At 40.3% G+C, this 24,466-nt stretch overlaps 1 protein-coding gene across 1 annotated transcript in view; it reads right to left on the bottom strand.

Annotated features, from left to right (window-relative positions):
- LOC141127789 (cytokine receptor-like factor 2) overlaps nucleotides 1-24,466 on the bottom strand; it is a 201,431-nt gene that overhangs the window by 50,845 nt on the left and 126,120 nt on the right. The window lies entirely within an intron of this gene.

Here is a 24,466-nt window from a genome sequence, read left to right as displayed (position 1 = left end):
CTTAATAAAACTACAGTATGTAATATCTGCAACGTTGAAAACAAATGTTTCACACATGTTTCTGCTTTTGTGGACAGCAATGTCAATAAGCAAAATTAGATTAGATTTCACAAAGCAGAAGGTAGGCATCTGTAACTGGGGTCATCAGCTGCCATTTTGGCAAAGCCTGCAACCAGATGAATGGAGTTCTCTGCCATATATACGGCAGGCAGCATTCCTAAAGTGACCAAAATGTTATTTTCCCCTTATATTTTTTTCTGCTGTCAAATGTCTCCCTTCTTTGCAAGCACAATACCTGCATTTGTCAAACAGTGAGTTCAGCCGGTAGCTATTTGGTGAGACCTGTTGAAAGGATGGTGTGGCGAGTTTGCGTAATTTTTTTTTTTTAAATCATTATGGCTAAAACTAGAAAAAAAGTTTAAAAATATTATTTGCAATTTGTATTTTCATTTAAAGCATGCATGTGGAGCTCTAGCATTCCTTCCATTTGTTTTTTCTTTCTATGCTTCTCTTGTTAAAGTTCTATTCTTTCCTCACTATTTAAAAAAAAGATTGGAATTAAGCGTTAACTGCTATCCATTGCCATTTTCCTGGCTGTCAAGTACATCCTTTATTTTCAGTGCTTTCAAATGTGTGCTTGGCATGCATTATGATATGCATGTCTTTTTACACATTGAAGTGTGCATTGTTGCACATTATAAATGACACAGAAGTGGTTGCCGTCATGACATTTTATATTTATTACTGTAGTACCTGTGACTGACACAATTCCTTATTCTTGATAATAGTATTGCCTAACCTGCAGCTATTATAATCCATATTCTATGAAAAGGGTGGTAAGGTTGTGCAGGTGTCCATGAGTATATGAAATTGGTAAAGTTGGTGTAATTGGAACAAGCTCATTTCCAGGCTTGAATATCTAGAAAGGAAACGTATGTTGTGGACCAGAATAGCCTGGCTTTATTATATCATCAAATTCACTACATAGGGAGCATGCAATATAAGAAAAAAAGGGTCTTGAAGTAAATCAAGCGCATAAGTATGGTTAACAACTTCTGATGCGTGCCTGGAAACATTAGCTTTATAAAAAGTAACCATCCTCTTGGATTATTACAAAAACAGTCTAAAGTCATCCAGAGCTACCCTCTTTGTTCCTAAATACCATGGAATCCTTTAATGATCCCAATATACAACAGATAAAAAGTGACAAATAACAGTCTACGTGTAGTCCTATTCTTGTTGGTTCTTGTTGGTTCAAAAAGTTTTGGTTCTTGTTGGTTCAAAAAGGGCTGAAGTGTATAAACACTAAATTATTCACTTCAATACCGGGCACTTATACACCTTCCTGCCCAGACCAATTTTCAGCTTTCAGCGCTGTCGCACTTTGAATGACAATTACGCGGTCATGCTACACTGTGCCCAAACTAAATTTTTATCATTTTGTTCCCACAAATAGAGCTTTCTTTTGGTGGTATTTGATCACCTCTGGGATTTTTATTTTCTGCTAAACAAATAAAAAAAAGACAGAAAATTTTGAAAAAAAAAGTTTTTTTTTTGTTTCAGTTACAAAACTTTGTAAATAAGTAAGTTTTCTCCTTCACTGATGGGCACTGATAAGGCGGCACTGATGTGCACCGATAAGGTGGCACTAATGAGGTGGCATTGATGGGCACTGATGATGGGCACTAATATGCGGCACTGATGGGGCACTGATAGGCGGCACTGATGGGCACTGATAGGTGGCACTAATATGTGGCACGGATGGGCACTGATAGGCAGCACAGATGGGCACGGATAGGCGGTACAGATAGACACGGATAGGCGGCACAGATGGGCACTGATAGGTGGCATGGATGGGCATGGATAGGCGGCACGGATGGGCACTGATAGGTGGCAATAATACGTGGCACGGATGGGCACTAATAGGCGGCACGGATGGGCACGGATAGGCGGCACGGATGGGCACTGATAGGTGGCATTAATATGTGGCACGGATGGGCACTGATAGGCAGCACGGATGGGCACGGATAGGCGGTACAGATAGACACGGATAGGCGGCACAGATGGGCACTGATAGGTGGCATGGATGGGCATGGATAGGCAGCACGGATGGGCACTGATAGGTGGCACTAATATGTGGCACGGATGGGCAATGATAGGCGGCACGGATGGGCACTGATAGGCAGCACAGATGGGCATGGATAGGCGGCACGGATGGGCACTGATGGGTGGCACAGATGGGCACTGATAGGTGCCAATCGGTGCGAAACAATAATGCCTGCCAATCAGTGATGCCCATTGTGGGCACTGATTGGCATCCCTGGTGGTCTAGGATGGCATACCTGGTGGTGGGCGTCCCTGGTGGTCTGGTGGCATTCCTGGTGGTCCAGTGTGGGCATCCTCGGGGGGGCTGCGCTTATAGTCGATCAGCACAGACCCCCCCTGTCAGAGGAGCAGCCGATCGGCTCTCCTTTACTCGTGACTGACAGACGTGAGTGAGGAAAAGCCGATCACTGGCTCTTCCTGTTTGGACACGGCTGATCACGTGGTAAAGAGTCTCCGTAAAACCGCAACAACGATCTCTGCAATGCGTGCCCCCAGGTGCGGGCAGCGGCCTAATATCCTGAAGAGGTCATTTGACGTCCGGTCAGGATATTAAAACCACTTTGCCGCTGTCATTTTGCTATATGGCGGGCGGCAAGTGGTTAAACAATACAAATACACTCACCAGCCACTTTATTAGTTACACCAGTTCAATTGCTTGGTAACACAAACTTCTAATCAGCCAATCACATGGCAGTAACTCAATACATTTAGGCATCTACTGTAGACGTGGTGAAGACAACTTGGTGAAGTTCAAACTGAGCATCAAAATGGGGAAGAAAGGGGTTTAGGTGACTTTGAACATGGCCTGGTTGTTGGTGCCAGACGTGCTGGTCTGAGTATTTCAAAAACTGCTGATCTACTGGGATTTTCACGCACAACCATCTCTAGGTTTTACAGAGAATGGAGCGAAAAAGAGAAAGTATCCAGTGAGTGGCAGTTGTGTGGAGGAAAATGTCTTGTTGATGTCAGAGGAGAATGGGCAGACTGGTTTGAGGTGATAGAAAGGCAACAGTAACTCAAATAACCACTTGTTACAACCAAGGTGTGCAGAATACCATCTCACAACACATCGAGCCTTGAAGCAGATGGGCTACAGCAGCAGAGGACCACACCGGATGCCACTCCTGTCAGCTAAAAGCAGGAAACTGAGGCTACAATTCACACAGGCTTAACAAAATTGGACAATAGAAGATTGGAAAAATGTTAAAAAGGAAAGAAAGGAAACAAGGGCGCACCAACCTTGTGCGCAGCAGTGTTTGTTTTCTGCTATTGGAAAAATGTTGCCTGGTCTGGTGAGTCTCGATTTAAGCTGTAACATTTTACGTGGTAGGGTCAGAATTTAGCGTAAACAACATGAACACATGGATCCATCCTGCGTTGTCTCAATGGTTCAGGCTAGTGGTGGTGTAATGATGTGGGGGATATTTTCTTGGCACACTTTGGGCCCCTTAGTACCAGTTGAGCATTGTATAAACACCATGGCCTACCTGAGTATTGTTGCTGATCATGTCCATCCCTTTATGACTACAGTGTACCCATCTTCTGATGGCTACTTCCAGCAGGATAATGCATCATGTCACAAAAGCTCAAATCATAGAGTGCGCATGCGTGGGACCTCCGGAGCGTCACGCTGACCGAGAGCTCTGCACCGCTCCGGCCTTCCAGAGCCTAGCACAACTGCTTCTTCTGGCAATTCTCAGCAGGAGGACCAGATCCCGCACCCTCACAGTTCCGGGCATCAGCCTAAATGTCTGGATCCCAGCAGAAAAAGGACGTTAACCGGCAACTGAACTTCGGCCTAACTCCCCCTGTGCTTTCCAAGATGGCGGCCGCAACTTCTCCATGCGGAGACACTGCGAATCAGCAGGGTTCAGTTTGCCCTCCAGCTTTATCCACTCCAGCCACAGCACAAGTGAGTAATCTCCTGGGGGCCCATAACTACACAGCATCACCTGCTTCTACTGAATCTCTCCTAAGCAGACTGTAGAATGGCAACCCATACTCTCCCCTTCTCATTTCCCCTGATAGCATTGCAGACTCCCCACAAGCTTCCCCTATCACCGCCAGTCATCCACCTGAAATGGCACAACTACTTAACTGTTTCTCTGATATGCTTGCTACAGGACTTGCACAGAATGCCATGCAAATTACCACCTCAATTAAAGCAGACCTCCAGAGCCTAGGGGCAAGAATGGATGCCATTGAACAGGCTGTAGATGACTCTGCAGCACATACCAACCAACACACCACCTGTATTCAATCCTTGCAAGATCAACTCGAAAATGCTCTAGCTAAAATTGAAGATTTGGAGAATAGAAGCAGACGCTATAACTTTCGAGTGCGAGGCATCCCTGAATCTAACACAGATATCCCTGGCACCATCCAAGCTTTAATCAAAGAAATTATTCCAGACATCCCGGATAACAAGCTCGAGTTGGACAGAGCCCACAGAGTGTTACAACCCCCCCGCCAAGATGGACGCCCTTGAGATATAGTGGTTAAACCACACTTTTATGGTATAAAAGAAGAGGAAATGAAAAGATCCCGTTACAAAGATGACATCACTTTGCTTGGTAATAAAATCCAAATTTTTGCGGATATTTCACCAACCACGATCCAGAAATGATGATCACTCAAACCACTTTTGGACATTCTCTCACAAAAAATGATCAAATATAGATGGGCATTCCCTTTTCGTCTGCAATTCCATTACAGAGACAAATCCTACAGCTTCTCGAACTTCCATATGGGTGAGCAATTGCTTCTCCACCTTGGGCTTATATCTCAAGACCTGCCTCCACACAACTCAGAGAACCGACCTGCTTCTTCCAAGAGACCTCCTCCAAACAGCCCCATTACCCCACAGTGGGTGAAACAGCAACCGAAGAAAAAACGGGAATCCATGCCCCCCAGATGAACTCTGTTGACATTTTCTCAACTGGTCTAAATCCCTTTTTTTGATTGTGTAGAGGCGTCTCCTACACACCCACGGTCTTTTTCAAGACCCACTACAATTACTTCCCCTTATTTATCCCTACAACCCCCTCCTTGCTTTTTTTTTCTTATTTTTTTATTATTTTGCCTGAACCTCCCAAAGCACTGGAAGCACTCTATCCCTCCATCGTATGAAGGCCCCAAATGGGTTTAGGTCTCCAGCAGAGGCCTTAGCCTGAGACACTTTATAATCCGCCTAATCGTCCCTTACCCACCTCCATTACCCCTATTCCCTTTTCCCTTTCCTTCCATACCTTGCCCCCCCCACCCTCACCCCTTTTTTACCCTTCATTGCAGAATTATTCAGCATGATATGCAGCTGATCCGGTTAAAGTTTATAGTGTATATGTTTGATTTCCTACTAATATACAAAGTTCATTTAACCTTTTGTTAGAGATAATAGTTGGACTACACTCTATGTTCCTCCTGATAAGGTACAATAAGTAGTTGTCATAGGGAGATTTTTCCCATAATTTCTATTTTCTTTATTTTTACAAACGCTCTGCGGACGGAGCGGAACCACATGCCACTCCATCTATTGTAACCGAGAGGAATTTTCACCCCTTGGTGACAATAGAACTGCGGCCCTAATTAGGGCTGTTTTTGTTTTCTGAACCCCTCATTTTCAGGGGTTCAGGGCAGGTTGTTATTCCTGCCAATACAGGATACAGGGTTCTTTCTACACTGGGTTCAGTGTTTCTCAGTTTCTTCTACTCTTTTCTCTCTACCTTTTCTACCTTTTTCCTCCCCCCACCCCCTTTTTTTCCCGCTCAGATGCCTTCGAGGAGAGCTGGCCGGGACCGTTACCCTGTATTCCGAGGTCGACATCACACTCTCAGGAACAATGGACCCAATCCACTAGAGCGGGTAAGAAACAGTTTTTCATTGACGAATACTCCACAAAATGTCCATGGCTGACGAACCTCCCCCACAGTCATTTCTCAAAATAGCGTCCCACAATACACAAGGCTTAAATTCACCGGTAAAAAGGCGCAAAGCCTTTCATAGCTACCACTCCAGTAGGTTGGACATCATACTCATTCAAGAAACACACTTTCCGAAAAGCTTTAATCCATCCTTCTTACACCGGAATTACCCCACTTTTTACTTAGCCAACGCAGACGACAAAAAAAGAGGGGTAGCTGTCCTCATATCAAAACGCACCCCTTTTTCTTTGTCTCAAACTGTTAAAGATGCAGAGGGAAGATATATCCTGGTAAAAGGCCACATAAATGGTACACTTCTCTCCATTATATCATACTATGCCCCCAATAAGGGACAGGCTTCTTTCTTCTCATCCATGCTTACCGCTCTCTCCCCCCATTTGGAGGGCAAAGTAATCATGGGAGGGGATTCAAACATTGCCTTTGATTATATGCTTGACAAATCGACAGAAAACCGCACTAAGCTCAAACGACCCCCCAACCAAAGCCTTCGTATTGATCAACTTTTAAATTCTTTGGGAATGATTGATGTATGGAGAGAATTAAAACCAACGGCCAAAGATTACACTCACTTCTCAGCTCCCCACAGAACTTACGCACGCATAGACCATATCTTTCTACACACCACTGATATACACTTAGCTTCTCGTGCGATGATTAGCGACATTCCATGGTCTGACCATTCCTTGGTCTCCACCAAACTCTGCGGTTTCCTGCATCCAGCAAGCCCTTCACAATGGCGACTTAATGAAGCCTTACTCTCCAACCCTGTACACTGTTCTATGATCGAAAAAGACATTTTAGAATACTTCCGTCTCAATGACACGCCTAACATTTCTCCGAACTCCTTATGGGGAGCTCATAAAACAGTAATAAGGGGCAACCTTATGCAATTTGCATCACAATTAAAACGAGAAAAACTAACAGATCTTAAAAAGTTACAAAAACATTTCCAACTCACCTGTAAAAAAACATAAACAACACCCCACTTCAGCCTCACAAGCTAAAGTGGACGCTTCCGGGATTGAATTGAACACTGCTCTCACATCAACTGCCGAAAAACACTTAAAATGGGTCAAGGGGAGATTTTATCTCAACACAGATAAATTTGGCCCCCAGCTCGCCTCAAAACTTTCACCCAGACATAGATACCAGGCCCTTCCCAAAATTAAATCCTTGTCAGGTTCCTTAACACAAAACCCCAAGACAATTCTGGAGACGTTCCACTCTTTTTATTCAAAACTGTACTCCTGCCCCAACCAGGAGAATACTCATAAACTCAATGAATTTTTTGACAACATCCCCCTCCCCAAAATATCTGACTCCCATCGTTCTATAATGGAAGCCCCTATTACAATAGAGGAAGTGATAGAGGTAATAAAAGAGATTAAAACAGGTTCAGCCCCTGGCCCAGATGGCTTTTCGTCACTTTATTACAAAAAATTTGGAGCTACATTGTCTCTGGTTCGGTTCTTCAATTCCCTCAAGAGGGATTCACCATTAGATTCAACGACTAATTTAGCTTACATTTCAGTCATTCCCAAACCAGGTAAGATCAGAGCCAGGTTAGTAACTACAGACCTATATCCCTCATGAACAAGACCTGAAAATAATGACAAAAATCCTCTCCAACAGGCTAGGCTCCTTTATAGGGATGTACGTGCACAGGGACCAAGTGGGCTTTATACCGGGGAGACAGGGTCCGGACCAGATAAGGAGAGCAGTAGATATCATCTCCCTGTTACAATCAAAATGGGATGGTAATCCACCCCAAGAAGGTTACCTTTTATCCATAGATCTACAAAAGGCCTTCGACTCCATCACATGGCCTTATCTTTTCGGGACATTAGAAAGATGGGGGTTTGGCCCCCATTTCATTAGTCTCCTCGCAGCTCTATATTCCCAACCTAAAGCCCAGATCAGGATCCAAGGACATCTATCTGATTCCTTCCCTATAACCAAAGTGACTAGACAGGGTTGCCTCTTATCCCCTTTACTTTTTGCCATTGGTATAGAAAATCTAGCTATAGCAATAAGAAATCACCCAGATATCCATGGTGTTAAATGTGGTCAGTCCTCACGCAAATGTGCTTTGTTCGCGGACGATGTCCTTCTCTTTATCACTTCCCCCTCATTTCCATCCCCAATGTCTTATCACTTCTTAAAAAATTTGGACAGATTTCAGGCCTGCAAGTGAATATGGCCAAATCTATAGCACTTAACATCTCAACCCCCCCACCCGTAGTCGATAACCTTAAAGACCATTTCCCCTTTGTATGGAGCTCTAACTCTATCCCATACCTAGGCATTCAATTAACCCCCCTAATAGAACAGCTATACCGCTTTAATTACCCCCCCATGTTTAAAAAACGTAACTCAGATCTTGATCAATGGTCACTACACAAATTGTCATGGTTAGGGCGGCTGAACACGGTCAAAATGACTCTACTCATACGTATCTTATACCTATTCCGATCTCTTCCCATTCCGGTTCCTAAATCACATATATGTAAATTACAATCTTCAATCATTCAGTTTATCTGGAATAAATCGAACCACAGGCTCCCCAAAAAACACTCTTTAGACCAAGGAAAAGAGGGGGTCTTGGACTGCCCAATCTCTGGTGGTATTACCAGGCAGCACATCTTAGCCAAATTTCAGCGGTTTACTCTAGAGGCCCAAAGCCGGAATGGATAGAGATGGAAAGGCAGGCCATTCCCAATTACACAATAGATTATCTACTTTGGCGCCCCCACAAAACTAGACCACCAATCCTCTCCCCCTCCCTTTCACACTCGTTTAGGTTGTGTGATTCACTACATAAATTAAACATTCTAACATCTAAATGGAATCCCTTAGCTCACATCTTTAACCACTTGCTTACTGGGCACTTAAACCCCCCTCCTGTCCAGACCAATTTTCAGATTTCAGCGCTGTCGCACTTTGAATGACAATTGCGCGGTCATACAACACGGTACCCAAATTAGATTTTTATCATTTTTTTCCCACAAATAGAGCTTTCTTTTGATGGTATTTGATCACCTCTACGGTTTTTATTTTTTGTTAAAAAAATTGAAAAAGACAGAATTAAAAAAAAAAAATTATATTTTTTTTATATTTTGTTATCAATTTTTGCAAACAGTTAATTTTTCTCCTTCGTTGATGTACGCTGATGAGGCGGCACTGATGGGCTAGGATAGGTGGCAGTGATGGGCACTGATGGGTGGCAGTTATGGGCACTGATGGGTGGCAGTTATGGGCACTGATGGGTGGCAGTGTTGGGCACTGATTGGGCACTGATTGATGGCAGCACTGCTAGGTGGCACTAATAGGTGGCACTTGTGGGCATTGATAGGTGGCACTTGTGGGCATTGATAGGTGGCACTTGTGGGCTTTAATAGGTGGCACTTGTGGGCACTGTGGGCACTGGCAGATGGCACTTGGAGGCACAGATGAGGCATCTGTGCCTCCTTCCTCTTCGGGACCGATGTCCCTTTGACATAAGCCGGTGATCGGCTTTTTTTTCCTCCTCACGCTGTCAGCGTGAGGAGAAAACGAAACAGATCACCGAGCTTTTGTTTACATCATGTGACCAGCTGTCATTGGCTGACAGCTGATCACATGGTAAGGGGCCGGGAACGGCCCCTTACTCGGATCTGTGATCATCCGAGTCTCCGTGACTCGGTGATCACAGCGCACACACCGCGCGCCCTGCAGGGTGCGCGCGGTGCGCGTGCATAGGGGAGGACGTCATATGACGTCCTCCCGGAGATTGAGGTCCGCGCTGTAGCCGTCATTCGGCTATGGCCGACAAAGGCCTATATAGAATAGGTCATCTTTGTAACTCTAATGGACCCATCACATTGACCCAATGCACGTCAAAACTTGAAATGCCCCAATCGGAAAAGTTTCGCTTTTACCAATTGAGACATTTCCTACTCTCCATTCTCCCTCAGGAACCGCTTCCCCTTACTACCACTCCCTATGAACAATGGTGCTCTTCAGCTATGGACATGAAAGGGGGAATTTCTCTTATATACTCGGCATTAGCCGAACCACAGGAGAAGGCGACTTATATGGTAGCCTGGGAACGTGATGTCGGATTTGAATGGGACCTAGACACTTGGCATACATACTTCACATCCGCATTTAAGGGGATTCTAAATGTCTCCCTCACTGAAGCAGACCTCAAAATTTTGACGTGGTGGTACCTAGTCCCTACTAGATTAGCTAGATTTTATCCTCAATCATCCCCTCTATGTTTTAGGGGATGTGGTCACCTGGGTACTCTCCTACATATTTTTTGGGAATGCCCACAACCAGAGGCTTCTGGAACAAAATCTTCCACCTAATCTGCAAAGTCACCGGCGAGGCGATCCCACAAACCCCAACAGTAGCACTCTTAAATCAAAAAATCCCTAAATTCGATCAAATTCTAATCCACTATATTCTTATAGGAGCCAAACTTACTATAGCCCGGGCATGGAAACTTCCTAAAGTATCCTTCCACCTAGCCAAACAGAAAGTTTCCTGGATCATGTACCAGGAGAAAATATCTAACATCATACTAGACAAAACTGAGAAATTTAAACATATATGGGAACCTTGGGCCCGTCACATTGGCGTGACCCTCTAACCCCTAATTATACTACAAAACAGTGGCTAAGCTCCCCGAAACAGATGCTTGGCAATCTGTCCCAGCTCTCCTCAGAGCCCAGACACTCCTTCCCCCACTCATCCCTCTTAACCCCCTCTTCCTTTCTTCCTATCTCTATTTCTTTCTTTTACTTATTCTCTCTATGATACTCTTCTCCTCCACCAAACTATACTGGTGGGATGAGAAGCAGCAGTTATATGATTACAACCATTATCTACTAAGTTCATGATTGTTGGTTAATTCACAAGTTATTATAAATTGTTTTACCCACCTTTGATTAAGATCAGAAATTAGCAAAATAGAAATGGGTAATGATAGTTGGTCTTCAAAACACTTATGTCATTACAAGGAGCCCAGATGTATGCTATGTTATCAGTCTTGATGTATTGTCTAGAACTTACATTTCATTAAGGAACCAGAGGCCTTTGGGCACGGGCACAGCATGAGCCCGAAAAGGGGTGCCTGTGCCTCAGGGCGGAAGGTTATTTATTTTGTATACTGAACAGGGCTTCCTTGTTATTTATGATCATTATTTTTGCATTGAAGTTTGATACATGAATAATTAATTTAATTTGTTATATGACCAACATCTGTTTTCTATAAACACTTAAAACGAAACTTAAAAAAAAAAAAAAAAAAAAAAAAAAAAGCTCAAATCATCTCAAACTGACAAATAGTTTACTGTACTTGAATGGCCTCCACAGTCACCAGATCTCAATCCAACAGAGCACCTTTGGGATGTGGTGGAATGGGAGATTTGCATCATGGATGTGCAGCCGACAAATCTGCAGCAACTGCGTGATGATATCATGTCAATATGGACCAAAATCTCTGAGGAATGCTTCCAACACCTTGTTGAATCTATGCCATGAAGAATTAAAAGGGTTCTGAAGCCAAATGTGGTCCAACCTGGTACTAGCAAGGTGAACCAAAATGAGAGTATATACAAGATATATATATACAGAAGATCTGCTGAGGAAGACCATTCAGAGGTCGATACATGTGCGGAGGAGAGGATCCGAGCCTGTGACGTTGCGAAGCCACGGTGGTGAGCGAGCGGACGCTCTCAATACATGTAACAAGCAAATTTTGTTTTTCTATCTAGTAAGTGTCCTCTTTTAGCGGGGTTTTATATAAAAGTTTTATAGCAGAGAGCACTATGTCGGCTGTGTTTTTAATTACATGATACATGAGTTCCTTGAAGTGGAGGAACAGCTGAATAATCTCGGAGATCGACTCCCTATCTGTGAGGGATACATTGGGTGGAGTGGAGATTGTGAAAGGGAGAAATTAAACAGCTGAGTCCTGAAAGAAAGAAAAGATGTTTGGGGATTGAAAATAAAGAGTTCGGGGGGGCAGGAGGCGGAGCCTAGCGGAGCAGACATGCATTGTTAGAGCTCCACACCGCTGAGGAGAGAAGAGAAGGACAAAGCGGAGCCTGCAGGCTCAAAAGGTATCCATTTGAACCTTTTTGCCCCAGGGAACAAACTGTGAAAGTTTGGGCAGGAAATATGGTACTGGGAGGAAACCGTGGCAGAAATAAAAATCACCTCACAAAGAGCTCACAGGCACTCACTGCAGCTGAAGCAGCTCCAGTCACCTCACAAGATACAGCATCAGGGCGCTCTCACAGACAGAAAATGTCACAGCAAGACTCTCCATTTGAGTCAGATACAGAACAAATCCTCTCACAAACTTCTCCACAAGCCTCCTCAGTATCCCCAGTAATATTATTACAATTTTAAAAGATGCTTCATAAGGCTTTAAAACAAACCTCAGACCAAATAACAAACAGCCTAACCAAAGAAATAAGAGAGCTGGGAAACCGCACCGCAGCCTTAGAAATAAAAATGGATGAAATTGAAATTACAACCCAAGAAAATATAACAGAATTGGAACAATTAAAAAAAGAGAATTTAATACTTCAAACTAAGCTCGAAGATTACGAAAATAGAGCCAGACGTTCAAACTTGCGCATAAGGGGAATACCTGAAACTGTGACAGACCTGCAATCTACTATTACTGCTCTATTACAAGAACTAAAGCCAGATATCCCTATTGAACGTTTAGAACTGGACAGAGTACACAGAGCCCTCACAGCCAAAAATAAAGATGGACCCCCACGTGATATAATCACAAAATTTCATTATTACAGAACGAAAGAACAAATACTAATTGCTGCAAGAGAAAAAAAGGAACTTAATTTTCAAGGACACAATTATCAAATTTTTGCTGACCTATCCCAACTTACTATTACTAAAAGACGATCCATGAAACCCCAACTAATGGAACTGCAACGCCACAACATTATGTATCAATGGGGCTTCCCCTTTTCAGTCAGATTTAACTACCAAGGTACAATTTACAGAAGCAGATCAGCAGATGAACTACAACAAACCCTTTTAAAATTAAATCTGACAGAACCCACAAGCAGCAACACTCCCATACGCAGAAGAATGGCGTCATCTTCACCTTCAGGCAGCACCCAGAAAATTCCAGAACAAAATGGGAATCATCATTCTCACAAAAGAGGCCGTTATGCCACATCATCCATGGACCAAGAAGATTCAATGGACTGACATCCTAATTCCTGATATCTCTTCATTTATTATACTAAGAGATGGTTCTCTATAAAAAAACCTATATTTATAACTGAATGTGACTGCATTCTGATAGTCACACACTGTGTGGGATCATGTTACATTCCAGTTATATTTCTTATTACTTCTGATTCATATAGCCTTAGAATATATAAGTGAAATAAGGAAATTCTTGTTCAGTTATATATTATCAGGTAATAACAATAGATTTATTACTTTTTAGGACAAATATGTTCAATAATCCAGAAGTAATGGAAGCTTTTTTTTTTTTTTTTTTTTTTTCTTTCTTTTCTTAAAACAAATATATTATTACCTAACTAGTTCCTAGAATTATGTTTTTGTTTATTCTCATCTGAAGCAATACAACCTCAATTTTATGAATTAACACATCTAAACAGTTACATATGAATAAAATATGTAATTGTTTACTCTAAAAGGGTTAAAATCCCAAAATAATTCAAACTATCTTCATCAATACCAAAGTTATTAACAGTACCTTTCTAACTGAATTATTTAGCCTAGGGCAAGACTAACCATATACAACCACCGTGGAATAAATAATTTCAACAAAAACTATATTCTGCACTCCAACTAATGAAACATCATTTTGATGTCTTTTGACATAGCACTTCTCTCCTGTAAGCGGAAGATCCGTGTACCCCCATTAGCCCTCCTCATTCTCCCAACCATATTATGTGGGAGTGTGACGAAGGCACTTATTCCCCTGAGAGAGATATTTATTCTCTTTCACAGGTAAATTGTGATTACTTGCAAAAAATAATTTATACAATGGATCATCTAATCTCATATGTTTTTTGTTTACTCTTTACTCCAGAATTCACTGGTTTCTTTTCTATCTATTCATCTCTTCAGTCCACACAGGTTGATCTGCGCAGTCAGCTCTGCATAACAAAAAGTAAGTCAAAACTATTTGATCTATTGCCATGGCACCACTGAATATACTTTCCCTGAATGTTCAGGGAATAAATGTCCCTCAAAAAAGGACCAAAGCCTTCCGTACTTTCCATAACAAGAAGGCTCACATAGTATGCCTCCAAGAAACACACTTCACCAAAGATTCTACTCCAAAATATATTTCTCCTTTTTATCAACAAATTTACACGGCTTCTGCCTGTACAAAGCAAAGGGGAACTCTAATTGCATTTCACCGATCCACACCATTCACCTTATCATCAGAAATTAAAGACCCAGAAGGTAGATACCTGATACTCATGGGTTATATAATGGATACAGCAATCACGGTGATTTCCTACTACGCTCCTAACAAACAACCTACACCATTCCTCTCACATATATTACAAGTGATTAATACACACAAAATAGGAACAGTGATAATGTGTGGGGATTCAAACCAGGTCCTCCTCCCATTTCTAGATAAATCACCTTTTACACCATCCAAAATAACCTCTAGATTACCTTTTTCTCAACTTCTTTGCAAATACAATCTGGTAGATTCATGGAGAGAAAGTAACCCAATGAAAAAGAAATTCACTTATTTCTCGCACCCTCATCAAACCTTCACCAGAATAGATCATATTTTTCTAACAATAGGAATGATACCAGAAATTATTGCATCAGATATAATTCCGATTCCGTGGTCTGATCATAATGCAGTATACACTACTATAGCCTCAGCCATACCAAAAGCGCATGACCCAACGTGGTACTTACCGGACATAATGCTCAAACACCCACTACATCAGATGGCCATTGAACAAGCTTTAAAGGAATACATATCAATTAATAATACAACAGACATCTCCCCAATAACACTGTGGGAAGCTCATAAGCCTGTCTTGCGTGGTACAATACAAAGACAAATGGCACTATTTAAACGGGAACGCAAAAATCTAGCAAAAAAACTAGAACTCAGTTTTAATGCAGCCTACATATCATTTCAAGATAATCCATCTCAGAGTACAAAATCTCATCTGGAAAAATCTAGATTGGAATACGATCTATTTCTCACTGAGTCAGTTGATAAATCCCTCAAACGCTCCAAAACACAATTTCTACATGAATACAAACAAACCAGGTACATATTTGGCTTGGGCATTAAATTCAACTAACAAATCTTTCAAACCAATACGTTTGAAATTATCAAAAAATGTTTACACTTGTAATCCAGTTAAAATAGTCCATAAATTTCACTCACATCTCGCAACTTTATACAAGACAAACAATGAATTTAATCCTACAGAGGCTGAATCCTTCTTCTCAAAAATAACCTTACCTGAGTTATCTCAGAATCAAAAAAGCAGTTTGGATGAGCCTATAACTATAGATGAAGTTGCTAACGCCATAAAAGACCTAAAACTTAACAAAAGACCAGGCCCAGACGGCTACTCGGCTTTATACTATAAAACATTCTCAGAAATACTCTCTCCCATTCTCACTGAAACTTTTAACAAACTTCTAGAAGGACATTCTTTTCGGCAAGAAACACTAATGGCAATTGTTTGTATGATCCCAAAACCCCTTTCTGATGATACTTCCTGTGTGAATTATCGGCCTATCTCTCTGTTAAACCTCGATATTAAATTATTAGCAAAAATAATAGCAAAACGCCTCAATAGCATTATAGGAAAATTAATACATAGAGATCAAGTAGGCTTCATGCCAAATAGACAGGCAGGCGATAATATACGCAGGGCAGTGTTATTGGCACATATTGCTAAAAAACGGAAAATCCCTTTATGTTTTCTATCTCTCGATATTAAGAGGGCATTTGACACAGTATCCTGGCAATATATGCAATATTCATTACAAAAATGGGGTTTTGGACCCCACTTTTTAACATGGATCAAAGCATTATATAATAAACCCAAAGCCTATATAAAATATGCTGGATACAAATCTGAAGCCTTTAATATCGAAAGAGGTACCCGACAGGGTTGCCCATTATCTCCCTTATTATTTGCCCTTATACTCGAACCCATGGCCCAATATATCAGAACAAACCAAACTATAACTGGCATTGAAGTAGGAGGTATTACACACAAATTATGTATATTTGCAGACGATATATTACTTTTTCTATCATCACCACAGGTCTCTGGTCCTAACTTAATACCAGCTCTTGATGGATTTGCAGCCCTATCCGGCCTTATGATTAATCCTAAGAAATGCCTAGTGCTTAATATTTCACTCACAAACATGGAATTGATCCCGGCTAGGGCTGCACTCCCATTCACATGGGCAGAAAAATCAATCCCATATCTTGGAATTCATTTAACAGCCTCTCATTCTGACTTATTCTCAACCAATTATCCTCCTGTATTAAGACAGATCACAAATCTTATAAAACAATGGTCGCAACTTCCTTTATCCTGGATGGGGAAGATTAATGCAATCAAAATGACTATTCTACCCAAATTGCTTTATCTATTCAGAGTCCTCCCTATTCCAATTCCTTCCTATTTTTTGAGAATAGTACAAAAAAGAGCAACTTCGTTTATATGGGGCTCTTCTAAACCACGTATACCTATACACACACTACATCTTCCCAAAAATAAAGGAGGCCTGGGATACCCTAATTTTACTAACTACTACAGAGCGGCACATTTGGCCAGTCTGTCCAAATACCATGCAAAACAGGAAATCCCATTATGGGTATTTATAGAGGCTTCAGAAAATGACCCTCTATTAATATCAAATTTATTATGGCTTGATCCTAAAGACCGCTTTAAAATTCATAATCCCATAACTAAACACTTCTTATCTCTCTGGGATAAACTAAAAACCAAATATCAGTTACAATCTCCACACAATCCTCTCCTTTCTTTTATCAGAAATCCGGCCTTTTATCCGGCATGGATCTACCCAAATTCTTTTAAAGCTTGGACAACATCAGGCATTCAGACACTAAATGACTTCATAGCATCTAAATCATTCCTTTCATTCCCATCGCTTAGAGAAAAATATGATCTAGCAAACTCTGAGATATTTAGATATCTCCAAATCAAAAATTCCTATACACCATTCCTAAAGGGGGATACACCATTATCCCAATTATCCATTTTTGAATCAATCTGTACAAAAGATCCATTTGCTAAAGGTACAATTTCATCACTTTATAATCAATTATATGGAGTACCAAATCTTAATAGACCCTCTTACGTTCAGAGGTGGGAGGAGGACCTGGGACGAACTTTAGAAGACACGGACTGGTCTAACATATGGCTCACATCTAAGTCATCTTCACCCAACATCTTAGCACTGGAGACAAATTATAAAGTCCTAACTCGCTGGTACCTTGTACCCGCTAGAGTGGCAAAATATTCACCTAATACCTCAGCTCTTTGTTTTCGAGGATGCCCAGAAATAGGCACATATTTACACATATGGTGGACGTGCCCAGTAATCCAAACCTTCTGGAAGGAAGTCTTCGTGATTGCATCTAAAATATTTAAAAAAATAATACAACCAGATCCATATTTAACTTTACTTAATCTAAAACCGGAATGGTTAACACTCTCTCAATTCAAACTTATGATCCAACTAATAACGGCTGCAAAACAAACATTGGCCAAGGCATGGAAATCTCCTACATTGGTACTAGCAGAAACAATTCACAGAATGAATAATACAATGTCCCATGCTAAGATGGTAGCCATCGATCAAAATCAAATTCCAAAATTTGAAAAACTTTGGCATCCTTGGATAAAACAACAGTTCCTGTCAAACTTCAATGACTCTGTCCTGTTGCCATGGTAACAGATTAAATGACTTACAGAGACACCCATTCTATATTAATAAACTGACGAGCGGGACAACCTTGTGGACCATACCTCTACCTTTCAACCCTTTTTCTTCTTTCTCTTTCCTTTTCTCCACCTTACGATTAAAGCTCATTATCAGAATTTATTTGACCTATATACACTCTACTTGTAAACAATATGTATAGTAGGTATAAATCATTTAAATACCTACAAAAGTAACTAAGGAAATGATATATATCTTTAATTTAGGTTTACGTGAACCCAATGTTTAATATTTGAAATTTCATGATATTTACCTATATAAACCCTACTGTAAAACAATGAGCTTACTTTATAGATCCTTGTAAACTTACTTTATGTATCTTTATAATATTGTATACTCAATAAACTTCTTTTGACAAGGAAAATAAAGAGTTCATTTGAGTCTTCCTGACTCATCCTTGAGGTGAGCAGATTAAATAGCTGGTGGTGGTTTGCACAAGCAATAAGAAATATTGAGAAGCACGGTGATAGGATTATAACACTGGAGCACTATTATCAAAATTGATATTGATTCATGGGACATGTATTATGATTTTTTTATGATTTTTATCATTTTATTGCATGTATACATAGCACTTAGTATAGCATTGAATTATCACTGTCATAGCGCTGCACTGTGTATGTGTGTGTCTTTTGGTACACATACACATATATTTATATCCGGTGCCCTCCGCCGCTTACCAGAGCCGTCGGTAGCGGCGGAGGCGATCGCGTCCGTCTCCCTTCTGTACCTGGAGATGAGTGAGGCTAAGATGGTGCCCACTCGTCTCCATGACACTGCTGGGCGGAAGCGACGTCAAAACTTCCGCCCACACCTTTTAAAGGCATATTTTTTTCAATGTCATTTTTTTAAATTACTTTTTTTTTTTTTTTTTTTATTGCATTTTAGTGTAAATATGAGATCTGAGGTCTTTTTGACCCCAGATCTCATATTTAAGAGGTCCTGTCATGCTTTTTTCTATTACAAGGGATGTTTACATTCCTTGTAATAGGAATAAAAGTGACACAATTTTTTTTTTTTTAAACAGTGTAAAAATAAATAAAATAATGTACAATAAATAATAAAAATAAGAAAAATGTTTTAAAAACCCCCTGTCCCGACGAGTTCGCGCGCAGAAGCAAACGCATACGCGAGTAGCGCCCGCATATGAAAATGGTGGTCAAACCACACATGTGAGGTATCGCCGCGACCGGTAGAGCGAGAGCAATAATTCTAGCCCTAGACCTCCTCTGTAACGCAAAACATGCAACCTGTACATTTTTTTAAACGTCGCCTTTGGAGATTTTTGAGGGTAAAAGTTTGACGCCATTCCACGAGCGGGCGAAATTTTGAAGCGTGACATGTTGGGTATCAATTTACTTGGCGTAACATTATATTTCACAGTATAAAAAAAAAATTGGGCTAACTTTACTGTTGTCTTATTTTTTTATTCAAAAAAGTGAACGACCGCCATTTTATTCTCTAGGGTGTTAGCAAAAAAAAAACATATATAATGTTTGGGGGTTCTAAGTAATTTTCTAGCAAAAAAACCTGTTTTAAACATGTAAACACCTAAAATCCAAAACGAGGCTGGTCTTTAAGTGGTTAAGGACGCTCAATGTATGCAGTCTGGACTCTCCTGCAACTATTTTGTCACCATGTACAGTGTTGTGAAGTCATGAAAAAATATATTTTATATTTACTGGCAGAAACATGAGAGATGCTTAGGCCTCAAAAAGTAGATGAACTGTGATGTGCAATGATTGAACTGTTGCCCTTTTGGAGACCTTTAGGACAAATTTGACGTTCTCATGTTTTTCCAAGTTTTTCTACTACTTCAAATATTGAAGACTTTTACAAGCATGTATTGTGAGGAAAACTCATGGAACAATGGCTGCTCTCATCACAAAACAAGGAGATATTTACATGGTATTAGTGAATAAACGAAAACTATCCTTATAGCCATAGGATACAAGGTTATACAGACTATTCTCACATAGAAATAACCTCACCTGGCCTAAACCTATTGTGTTCAAGTGAGGGACTGTTTAAATAGCTAACACCTTGGCTAACAAAACCCATTGTGTGAATTTTTAGGAACTGTTTAGACAAACAAGTCATCTTTAAACATCCAGTGGGAAAGATTTGAAGTTGGTACAAGTCAAAAATATTTTAAAAGTATCTATAAGGTTATTATAAGTCATTTCAAACTATCTATGACATTGTAGGTCACAGAGACATATTATAATTTTGGCATCTGCGGACCCAACAACTGTGGTATAAAAAAATATATATAAAAGTGTGATTTTATAAGTAGAAGTGTTTTAGGAAACTAATTAGTATTAGGAAAAACATATAATTATGATTATAACTATATAAGACTGTAGCCTATGCTTAGGTAAACGAATATTCATTGGAGATACCAGAATTATACAGGTATCCATATAGATAATCATTTTTAGGTAGTATTGATTAATATATATAACAACGTGTGTATTTCATAGATAGACCAGTTTTTATAGATATACATTTATAGAGATACATATCTATAACCAAGTTATGTAATGGTGACTAATCAAACTTATACTGAGTGTATTTTACATTAGATCGATTACCAGAATATTTAAAGGTATATACTATTCTTACCATTATACACATTATGAAAATAGAACGTATTAACTTAAAAAGATAGACTCAAAACACATGTGAGACACCTGGTGGTTGAAGATGGTATTATGCGGACTCCCTAAATTTCCAGAGAAGGTTAATAATTAAGTCTCTTAAACCAATAGAAAGAAGCCACGTCCTTTTGGGCAGAGCCATTATAATTTCTATGGTCTTATTATCTGAAATGGTATTTAGAGGCAAGTAAGATGCCAAGACGAGGGAGGAAGGAAGCTCAGGGATCCACCCTAAGGGGGGACACTGGGAGATACATACACTCCCAGACTGACACTCATGCACCATTCATGAATACATATCTTTACATTCATGAAGATTCCTCGACACCTAATACTAATACAAGAAGTAAATCCTCTTTAAGAGTATCCATTTTGAAACTACGGCAGCCATCTTAATTCTGGTAACCAGCCAATAGGAACTGTAGCCATCCTGGAATGGGTAATTATGTCATGTTGATTTTATCTTGTATGTTCTCTCAAATATTGATATGTTCTCTCAAATATTGATGTATTGAATATTATACAATTGATAATCATTCTCCCGAATCAATAACCGCCTTGTAGATTTTTCTCTAAAGATTCAAATTTTTCATCATATTTTTCTTTTTGCATAGTTGCCACATTTACTGACAATACAAACGTCTAATTTATTTCACATTTTTAACCACTTACTTACCTGCAGCATAGTAACGGTTGTACGTGTGAAATACAGACGTTCTGTTTAATTGTCAAGTTCATAAGGTTATTGATTCTACCGAGAAGTTATCATGGTGGTATTAGGTCAAAGGGACGGTACGCCCATTTTTGCAAGTATTTTTATTGATTTTCAGGACGTTCATGTAACGCAATCGGTATCTTAATTTCATGTGATTATTTGTTTTTGTCAACCAATAAATAACTGTTTCGTATGCTCACGTCTCCGTGAATAAGTTTCACATGCACAGACTGTGTCATATAGATTGATTTTGTATCTTAAAAATATCTTCGTTAAAAATTACTCAATGATAATTATTGTGGGGGAAACCTGTCCTTAAAAAGGCACAACTTATTCTGACTGATTATTCACGACAACAGCAATCCAATACACCACCAATGATAACTCTGAGGTAAAACATACAGACTATCGCAGTGTAATCCGTTTTAAAAAAGCCTCATTTATTATATTTCTAAATAAAATTCACGCACATTGCTAAGTGCACTACAGGCAAATAGTAAATGCGTGAAATCAGTATTTCATGTGGGACAATATCCTTATAGACTGCAGCTTGTGGGTGAATACATGGGTTACTGTCCCGTGAAGGCCATGAGCTATCTTGTAATGAATGCTAGTACTTCTATGGGCTTGCTTGCGCCCACTACAAACACACTATCTACATCGCCTGCTCTGCCCCCTTACGCGTTACGCCACGGGCGTGCCTCCTCCTCTGAAGAAGGGATGATTTGGTCACCTTGTAAGGTAATCACTCCTTGCCCTCCCCCCACACACACATTTTTCAGCAGAAGCAACAGACTTCCAGACTTCTCCGTTTTTGGAGTGTGTGGGCCAGCATGCCTTCATTTGAAAGAGTTCAAGATTGTGTCATTACATGTTCTGTTTAAACAGGTTTTGCATTTCAGTATCTAATCTGTCCTGGCCAGATTTTTTTTTTTTCAGAATGTAATCAATTCTCTTGTATATTATTTATTAAGATAACTCGTATTGTCTGCCTGCTTAGGGGGTCATGTTCTTGAATTCTGCTGAAAACTTTTTATAGTACTATGCGCAGAGGCATCCTTCCTTAGTGTTACTCCCGTATCTTTATGAATGACCTTTGGCGCAAATGCTATTCCACAGAAATAAATATCACAACTCTAAACTTCAGCTTCTGTGCGTTTCCTTCCTTGGGTCACCTAGACTTTTTCTACGAATTTTGAAGCTTACTAAGATGCTGACAATTGGTCAAAGCACATAAAGATATGTGTTTTTACACTCTGCAACGGTCAGACTACTTTCATATGGTCAGAATAAGAACCTAAAGACAGCAGTTGCATATCTGAATAGGTTTTCTCCGGGTGAACAGTCGGAAATGATTCAAAACTCTTTTTCAGTTGATCCAAATCACACCAATATTGCTGTCTTTCATCCATGTGTTTATGTCACCATATAAAAAAATTACCATTGGATACCCATCTATTTTCTAGGTAGAACTTTTCCAATTATGGCTGAAAAGCACAGTAATGGAAAAAAAAAGTTTGATTTTCACCATTCCCATGTCTGACTTGCAGATAAGTGTAAGCATACATTGTACAAATATGATTGCACAATCTCGCTTAGATCTACTATCAACTAGGACCTGTTTAAGTTGATGCATATTGAGTGGATTGTTTAGGTGTGTCCTCATATTACATGATATTGCATAGCGTATGACCAGCTTTAGGCTCCATGCACATTTTAACCAAAAAAAAATGGCAGAAAAACGCTGGATAAAAAACTTTCGTAAAAGCATTTTTGTACCAACTTTTAGAAGCAGTTAGCATCAGTTAGTTCATTCGCTGTTGTAACACATCTGGGTGGGCTCTGTTCGCATTCTCTGCTACCCAAGCCTACCCTATTTTGAAGCCTTTTAGCCTCTGGCTCTAAACAGGTGCTTCAAAAAATTACCCTGGCCGCTGTAATTCATGCGTCTGGCGTCCTGAAAAGGGCCGGACGCATGAAATGGGATGGCCGCGTTGGCCATGGTTAGATTCATGCTATGCATGAATTCATCCATTCCATATAGGGGGGTGGAGTGGAGAGAGGGGGTGGCTCCCAGGCACCCCTAATGAATGAGCTGCCACTGCTTAGTACTGGTGGTAAGTGTATTATTAGTAAAGAATACTTGGCATGTTATAAGGATGGTGACAAAAATACTACTTTTTTTTTCAAAAAGTTTACTACATTTTCAAGTTATACATACAAGAACAACAAATTTGTAATCATTACATCAGGTATAGATAGTCTTACAATCGACTGTAGAGACATCAATAAAGATCACGTTTCATATACAGCACACATGTACACTTGAAATATAGTCATACTCGTATCGTTCGTGGCATGTGTAGGTAAGTGTGAACACAAATGTCACTGCCGTAAGGTTTAGGAGGGTAATCCTCGGAGGGCTTGCACAAGAGTGTCTGGTATACCAAAGTGGGCCTTCCCATATCCCTAACACCCCAAATGGGATCACACTGTGTTAGGGGGAGCGGTTGTAGTTGTTATGACTCAAGTCTATAGTAATGGTGTACTCATGGGCTTAACTGGCCCTCACCTCGGGCATGAGGGTTTTGTGTAGTATGCCTTCGTTATTGGGTCTTCATAAAGAGTGTTTTTACATAACACCTTTAGGTTGGCCCTGCCTATGAAGGTTGTTATAATAGTAGGAGTAGATAGTTTCTTTATAATGCATGGGGGGGTAACACGTGAAATTAGGGAAGTAGAAAAAAGGGTAGGTGTGGGGGGTGGAGATTCAGTCTCAGTGGAAAATGTAAACTTAAGTATGGAATAACTATTTGTTTCCACTACTTGATTAAGTTATGCATTGCGTTGTAGCTCCTGAAAATCTGAGGAATCTCGGAAGTGTAGCCAGCAGGCCCATATTTTCCGATATTTTGTCGGATTTTCTCTAGCTTGATGTATTAGGTTTTCTATGTCTGCTATGCGTTCCACACGTTGCAGCTAGTCAGTAATTTTGGGAGGAGTGG

This window comes from Aquarana catesbeiana, linkage group LG02 (assembly GCF_042186555.1).
Source record: "Aquarana catesbeiana isolate 2022-GZ linkage group LG02, ASM4218655v1, whole genome shotgun sequence".
Lineage (NCBI taxonomy): Eukaryota > Metazoa > Chordata > Amphibia > Anura > Ranidae > Aquarana > Aquarana catesbeiana.
Note: the sequence above shows the minus strand (reverse complement) of the source record. Positions and strands in the feature narration are given on the sequence as shown.